At 39.2% G+C, this 8,763-nt stretch overlaps 1 long non-coding RNA gene across 1 annotated transcript; it reads left to right on the forward strand.

Moving 5' to 3' along the window:
* Positions 1–875: 875 nt before the first annotated feature.
* Positions 876–2,091, forward strand: LOC134217976 (uncharacterized). Its single transcript, XR_009981206.1, has 2 exons — positions 876–1,267; positions 1,348–2,091. It is a non-coding gene; the product is annotated as an uncharacterized LOC134217976 (long non-coding RNA).
* Positions 2,092–8,763: the final 6,672 nt, after the last annotated feature.

Below are 8,763 nucleotides of genomic sequence, written 5' to 3' on the forward strand. Positions count from 1 at the left end.
AAACATGAATTTTATACATATATTATTCGGCGGATTTTGCATAAAAAATATTCGGAAGCACTGGACACCACCTCGTCGAAGCAATCGACTGAGGGAACAACAAGGCAGTCGCAATTCAATTGTCACATCCTATCCTAGGTTTGTATGGGAACGGCAAAGAATCTCCCCACCTTGGACCAATATTCCTGCTGCCGATGCAAGGCCGCAGCGTCAGAATTTGTTTGCGACGTGGTAGAAGGGATCTGTTTCCGCGCCTGGAAGTGAAAGGCGGAATATTAAATGCTTTACAGTATCACTGTTAAAGATAAATGGATAATAAAATTGACTTACGTCTTTGTGCCGCGGGTGCGGTTGTTGATTTACCGGTTGATCGTTTGATTCCTCCTGATGGGAGGTACCGTTTGATCCGTAGCCTCTTGACTTGTCTCGGCACCTATCAAATACAAAATGCAGAATTAAATGGGTATCAATGTGGATATCCATTAATCATTAAGTTTATATTCACTTACCATTTTTTTGTTGAGCCAGAATTATTTTACACTTGTTCTACCGCAGAAGTTACTTTTTTACGGAAAACCGGTGGAAAGGGTGTAAACAAGAACGCTCAAATCTTTTCACCCAAATATGGGTAAGTTCATTTACCCATATATGAGTAAAGCCACTTTATTAATAATATGAGTGAAATTTACTGATAAACTTAGTACATTTCACCCATAATATAAGTAGAGTTTGCAATACCCAAATATGGGTGAATAAAGTACCCATAAATAGGTAAATTGATCTAAGCGTGTAGAGGGCTTGATGATTCTTTGAAAAATTTAAGTCACAGGGTATTTACAAGATACTTTTTATTACACTCAGAATTGAGAATAATGCTACGTTTAGACAAGGCAAGTGAATTGAGCAAGTCGCTTGAATCGAACGCGAACTGAACGTGTAAACACCTTAATTCAATTCACTTGAACGAAAAGAAAGTTGAACATGTTCAACTTTTGGCAAGTCAATTGAATTCAACTGAGTTGTTCAATTCACTTGCCCTGTCAAAACGTAGCATAATCGTGGATAGGTTTTATTTTAATCATTTTAGTGATTTGTCGCATTTAAACATAGCATAGAATAAAAAATATACTATCAAAAATTAAATTATAAACTGAGGCAGATTTGTAGTTGAATATATGAAATTGTATTACTGAAAATTTTGATTCACCAAACAGATAGAAGTTCTGCGACGCGGCGTATGGCGGATCATAAAAGGAAAGTAATTAACGTAAGTTTACGGATATAAATCTCTTGGGAACGATACGCATTAAGTAAACTAAACATTATTATTTTAATTATTTTTTACAGGTGCCTCCACGCAAACTCTAGAAAAAACGAAATTTTCCACCTTGTTTTGGAGGCTGCAGCTGCAAACGTTTTCCTACTGTGGCCAATGCTTGAAAGCCACCAAGGAAGCCATCAATCGGCGGAAAATATTCATCGGACGAAAGCAGATTTCAAGCTGATCGGCCAGAAGGCTAAAATGAAGGAAAACTAAAAGTGTTTTCCCAAACGGTATTGATGCTGGACCAGGACGGGTTCAACTGAAAAACATCTTCCTTAACCCGCTTCACTCGATGGAGAATGTTCGTGGTGGTGTTCAATGACAAGTTTGCTGAGCATCGGTGGTAATGGGACACAGTATCTGGTGCGATTTTCCCAGGGTTTGGAATGGTGTATTCAATGCCGTACAATTGCACCAGGAATAGCGACGAAGGAAGACTTCCTGCCCAATTATGCACACCGGATCAGGAGGAGACTCTGCTAAGGAAAAAGGGAAGTGGGATAGTTCGAGGAGCCGCTGGATTGCTGGAATACAATTGAGCTGGATGCCGTTGTTGCGATATGGTTTCACAATGCGATGGCCATCATCGAATTTTAGCGCAGAGCAGGAGGATTTGACGTGGACGCCATAATCGAATTTATCAAAATATATTTAAACGTTTTATCATGTAACTCGTGTAACTCAGTCACCTTATATGTTGTTGGCTCGGTTGTTAGTTTAATAAAATATAATAGAAGTAACTAAAATTTTATCAAAGGAAACAGCAACAGATTTTTTTAAATTTATTGTGTTTGACAACAAAACAAAACCAAAATAATTAAAACTCCTTTATTCTTTTTTCATATACTGGCAAGTTATACTATTCGCTAATAAGTTGAAGTTATACGATCTTCGTATTGTCCAAGTTTAAACTAACTTGGGGTCAACCAGGTGAATAGCCAGTTAGTATGACTTCTAACCTATTTAGTATACATTTATTCCTGAGTGTACGTGGTGTAAGCCGCTTTGATATATTGTCAGATTTTCTGGATATGATACACTGCGCGGCGTTTGTAATGTTCCCAAATGGGTACTTGCACAAAACTTCACGCGGCGAATGACTGTCGAAAGGTACGGCCGCGACAAACGATACACCGCAATGCTATTCATCCATAAGAATCAAGTAAACGGGGTGCAGAAAGCGCGGCGGTACCTTTCATGAAAGGTTCGCCGCGTGCAATTTTGAGAAAATCAGGCAATAATAGTTGATTGGTCGTATAATGGATATTGGTGCACTTTATTTAAAAAAAGATGTTTTTTGATTCATAAATTTATTGCACATAAATCCCAAAATTTTATTCCCACCTTTGGGTTTCCGCGCTGAGCACTCAGCGCAGCGCCAGACTCGGCGACAAGGAGATGGTTGTCAAGTCGGTATCCCTGATTTTCGACAACTGATGTCCCGGATAAAAAATATCATTAAAATATCATAATTTTTATTGTTCCAGCACCATTTAAAACATACTTTTTACCATTAAATATAATGGAATTTTGACAATAAAATCACATGGGAAATAATAGTTTTCCACGATAAAATGAATGGTAAATGGGACTTTTACAATAAAAAAGGGGGGTTGTTATGTATCTTTACAATAAAAAAATCGAAAATTTTCCATACAAAATTCAGAGCAGAACAATTGATTTTACGCTTCTTCAATGGGATGATTTCGAGGGCCAAAACAATAGAAAACAGTGTGTTTTAAAAATTTTCAATTACTTTTTCTATTGTTTTACAATAGAAAAACAACAGATTTTAGAAAACATCATACTCCAATATTACAATAAAAATACAATACATTTAATTGTTTTACAAATTATTTTATTTTGAAAATAATTTTAATTCAGTTCAAACTTTTTTTCTCTTATTTTAACTCGCTTTGCTGTTATTTGACGTTATAATGACGCAGTCCGCTATACTCGCTAACCACGCCGTAACTACTGCTACAAGAGAAGGGAATTTGATTTATCTCCTATGACTTATTTTTCCTAGCATGAGTGGATCGAAGTTATTCTTGAACACATACATATAGATATAAACCTGTGAAAATGTAAATTATAAAAGAATGTCAGTTTTATTAGAGTAAGTACGTTGAGAAGAAAAGAAAAAAATACCTGCATCAGTTCTTATTACATCCCGTTGGTAAGATTGGCCAATGATAGCCGCTGAACGATCTTGAATCAGTGAAGGCAGCGAGCAGCAGTATTTCATCAAGCTTCATTTCTAGAAAGGAACAAGGATACATGTTACCAAAAATGTTCCGAATTGCTTCGACAATTGAGATTTAAGGACTTTAAAGATTCTCCCGCATCAATATCATCGCAGGTATTATAATGATAACACTTAGGGAAGATCCATAAAGTACGTCACGCAAAAATTGGCAATTTTCAACCCCCCCTCCCCCCTTCGTCACACTTTTTGTATTAAAACTCTAAAATTTTTATATGAGTGGTCACGCTGCTCGGAACCCCCCCTCCCCCCTAGGAGCGTGACGTACTTTGTGGATGGCCCCTTAACCACTGCGTCCATTACAGGCGTGATTCGCTGGTTGGGATTTTAATACATGGGTCATTTTTTAGTTGGGCCTCCGCTGGTTGGGCCATGGCCCAACTAAAAAGCATTCATAATCAAAATTCAATACAAACGCCGAAAATGGGTTTTGACGTCATTGGACATCATTTGCGATGTTCAAGTTGAAATGCACGAGTTCAAATTGATGTCATTTGACCCTTCCAGACACTTCCTGCTCTATACAGTTTCAATATTTTCGTCTTTCTACTAATTATAAACAAAACTGTACACGCTCAAATCAATCCATTCATTCTCCGAGTGAAATGATAAGCAAAAGTTTTTGTTCCCTTTCATTTTTTTAATTTAAATTTTTATTACATAATATTTCTAGACCTTCAATATGAAATATATACTGGAGAATCGGTATATATATATTTTTTTTCATTTAAAAGCAAAGCTATTGTTATTTTATTGTTTTCAATTCTTATTTCATCAATATAATAAATCCATGAAATATTCCAAAATTATTATTTTTTTTCTTTAAGACGGGTTTCCTGTTCATCCAGGTAGAATACTTTTATAATTTGTTTAGTTTTTGGATAAGCAATACTAAACATAAGCAAACAATAAAAATACAATAGAATGTATCGGTAACATTTGAATATATTGTACTTCTAATGTAAGACTACGTTCAGATTATGAGCTATATCACTTGATATAGAGCATCTTGACATCAGTGTTTGTATACATCTAGTTTTCACTGGAAATAATACATATGGCATCTCATGTCAAGATTCGCTATATCAAGTGATATAGCTCATAATCTGAACGTACTATAAGTACAATAAAGAACTTTAACAACCGTGAATATTTTACAATAAGCGTATAATAGTTTGTATTGTTTACCACATAATCTATTGTATTTCAATGGGTTATGTGATACAAGCTACTGTTAATTTTTATCCGGGTTGATTGTTTGTGTGAGTGCCCCGATGTCAAAAAATAGAGCTTTTAACTGAAAATTTTATTGTCAAATGCAAATTTGGACAGTATTAAAGGTGTATTAGTGAATAAAATGTGCAAATGCTCTATCGCAGAAGCAGTCGCTGAAGGCAAATGTCAATGATTTCAGTGACGAAACGAAAATTTTCAATGCAAAAAGCAATAACAGGTTCGCTAAATCTGGATCCATATCATGGTCTATCTAAAAGATATTTTAATTGGGTCCTAAAATGAAGAATCGATATTCGATTTTCTTTCAGGGAACGATGAAGGTAATCATTCTAAACGTGTCAGTTTTTCTTTAGACTCAAAAATCGAAAAGAACATTGTTTAATTTGAAATTGAAAAATAGATGAAAAATGCTTCCTCGACATTTTCGGTCTTGTTTGACGTACGGATTCAAACGCACTAGCAAAACACCGCAGGGCACTTGACTCAACCTTTGACACTTAATATATGGGGCTGACGTTTTGGGCTGATGGTTCATTCGTTCTGAAATGTTGCACAGCCCAAAATTTGCCTTAAAATGTCTTAAACACAAACATATTATTTTTACTGATTTAGAATTTTACCAGAATTTTTATATCAACGGTACAAGTATTCTTGACCGATGCACTATCGTTCGCAACCATAAACGAGGTAGGGCTTTAGGACCCAATTGCAAGATAAAGATTTTCGTTGTCATCGCTGTCTGGAACATCTTTTGCTGGCGAGGAGAGGGTGCTAAATGTCAATAAAAGAAAAATACCTACCTACCTGTATGCCTGGTTGGCTACAGCGTCGATACACCTATGCCTGCCGTATTGTAGAGCTTCATAATCGTCGGTCTTGGGCGATGTTCCTCCAGTTTCCCCGAACGTTCAGGGTCCCCAGGTCCGATTCCACAGCGTGCAGCCAGCATGTTCGTGGCCTTCCATGAAGTCGCTGGCCCCTATCTGGTTCTCTGTTAAATATTGTTTTCGCTTTTCTTTCTTCCTACATTCGCACTAAGTGACCAGCTCACTGAAGTCTGCCGTATTTTATACGATTCACAATATTTTCTTCTTTATATACTTGTTACAGCTCATGATTCATGCGTCTGCGCCAAACGCCATTTTCTAGTTTATTGTCGATGCAGATAACTTGTCTAAACTACGTCGCTCGACTGAAACGTCGCTGGTCGCTGGCGACCCTTTCCAATAAGTGCTCCAGCGACACAGGCAAATTCAATGCGTCGCTGCAGCACTAACTGAAAAGCGCTCGCTGGTTGAGCGACGCGACGGTCCAGCGACGTTCCAGCGATGACTCGCATAGACAATACCTCCGAGTATTGTACGCAGCACTTTCCGCCTTAAAACCCCGGAAAGTCTCCGGTCCACCTCTTTAAATGCCCATGCTTCGTGTCCATAAAGGGTCACTGGTAGAATCAGAGTTTTGTATAGAGCAAATTTCGTTTCCGTCTGCATGTTGCGGGACCTAAGCTGGTTATGTAATCCGTAAAAGGCCCTATTCGCAGCAGCAATACGTCTTTTCACTTTACGGGAAACGTTATTGACACATGTAACAAGCGTTCCAAGGTAAACAAATTCTTCAACAACTTCAAACACATCCTCATCAAGCACTACCTCTGCACCAGCACCACCACTAGGTCTTCCCCTATCTCTACCTGCCACCATGTACTTTGTCTTTGTAGAGTTAATGGTTAAGCCTGTTCTCGCCGTCTCCCTCTTCAGTGGGACAAAAGCCTCCACTACTGCTCTGCGATCGATTCCAATAAGTTCGATGTCGTCCGCAAAACCCAGGAGCATATGCGACCGTGTGATGATAGTGCCGTTCCTCTGCACGCCAGATCTCCTAATAGTGCCGTCGAGTGCAATGTTGAACAATAAATTCGAAAGTGCATCACCCTGCTTCAATCCGTCTAAGGTCACAAACGAGGTTGACACTTCGTCTGCAATCCGAATACTTTATTTCGAGCCATCCAGCGTGGCACGTATCAGTCTAATCAGTTTCGTCGGAAAACCATGTTCGGACATTATCTGCCACAGCTCATTTCTCTTCACTGAATCGTACGCTGCTTTGAAATCAATGAACAGATGGTGAGTCTGCAAGTTGTACTCTCGGAATTTATCAAGGATCATTCGCAGGCTAAACATCTGATCCGTCGATGATCGGCCCCCAACGAAGGACTCCTCAAGCGGTCTCAGTCAGTTAAAAAGGATACGAGTAAGGATTTTGTATGCCGAGTTCAGAAGGGTGATCCCTCTGTAATTGGCACACTCTAGTCTGTGCCCTTTCTTATAGATTGGGCATATGAGGCCATCCAACCAGCCGGCTGACAGTCCTTCATCCGCCCATATTTTCTGGATAATGTGGTGGATTGATTGATGCAGCTGCTCATTTCTGTGTTTGAGAAGCTCAACCGGCATCTCGTCCTTCCCAGCAGCTTTACTGTTTTCAGCTCGTTTAGAGCCTTCTGAACCTTGTCCAGCATTAGTGGTTCCACAGCTTGACCGTCGCCCATCCACCCTGCTCCTTAATACACCTTAATTTTCACCGTTCAACAAATCTTCGAAGTGCTCCTTCCATCTGGATGCCACCATAGTTTTGTCTGTCAGCAAATTCCTCTCTCAGTCATTGCACATGGCGGGCACTACCGCAGTCTTATGCCAAGGATGTTAACGATCATTCAGTAATTTGCGGTTGATCATTTAGTAGGTTGTCAATAACACATTCCAGAAGCGGAATTTCAAAATATGTTGTATGGTGGACTTCTAGTGCGAAGGTTTTTCTACAACTTTGCCTAATGGTTCGTTGTTTGAATTCCACTAGTAACGGAGTTATAGCTATAGTTTCAGTAACTTAGACTAAGTGATAACAAAATTCCAATCATTTAGTTTGAGTTACCATACAACCATACCATCCACCATACAACCACCATACAACCTATTTTGAAATTCAGTCTCTGGAATGTGTTATTGACAAACTACTAAATGATCGAACGCAAATTACTGGATGATCGTTAACATATCCTTGGTGCCATCGACAGTTGCGTAAATCCTCCGCATATCGTTCCTATCCATGTTCTCCTGCGCTTCAGTGTATCACACTCTCTTCATGTTGCCTTTTTTTCTGCGGTTGATTCGTTTCTCTTCTGCCCTTGCTACACTGTACCGCTCTCTGTTGGAACGGGTACGAGCCACTAGCATTTGACTCCTTGCAACATTTTTCTCGTCCGTCACTCGCTGGCACTCCTCATCAAACCAACCATTTCGTTGGCGTCGTTGTGCAGTGTCTAACACAGTTGTAATCACAGCTTCATGGTTATTTTCCCACAATCTGTTGACGTCGCCTGATCCGGTGGCATCTCCTATCCGCTCGTCCAGATTCTGGTGGTACTGTTCAGCATCTACTTCAACTGACAAGCGTTGGATATTGAAACGCATCTTTCTGTTGTTTCGTGAATTCGTGACGCTGGAAAGTCGCGCCCGAATTTTTGCAACTACAAGGTATTCATAAATACAAGATAGTGGTCCGAGTCGATGTTCGGACCTCTGAAGAACCTTACATCTATAACATCCGAGAAATGTCGTCCGTCGACCAGCACGTGGTCTATCTGTGAACAAGAGTGTCTCCACTCGGATGTTGCCAGGTGTGTTTGCCGTGTTTGCGGAGTAGGTACACTCAAATTAATCAACTGATATATTCTATGTGCGAAACTCGCATAGAACATTCGGCTAAGGATATTTTCTCGTTTTAAGTGCTCATCCAGGGGGGTAGACACTTGAATCATTTTTCGAATCATACAGAAGATTTAAAAAAAATCAAAAAGATTTAAAATGATTCGGCGGGATGAATCTTTTTTTTTATAAATATTTCTCGCCTCGATGATGTTTTTTTCAGTGTGGCG

The sequence above is a fragment of the Armigeres subalbatus genome, chromosome 2, assembly GCF_024139115.2.
Source record: "Armigeres subalbatus isolate Guangzhou_Male chromosome 2, GZ_Asu_2, whole genome shotgun sequence".
Taxonomy (NCBI): Eukaryota; Metazoa; Arthropoda; class Insecta; order Diptera; family Culicidae; genus Armigeres; species Armigeres subalbatus.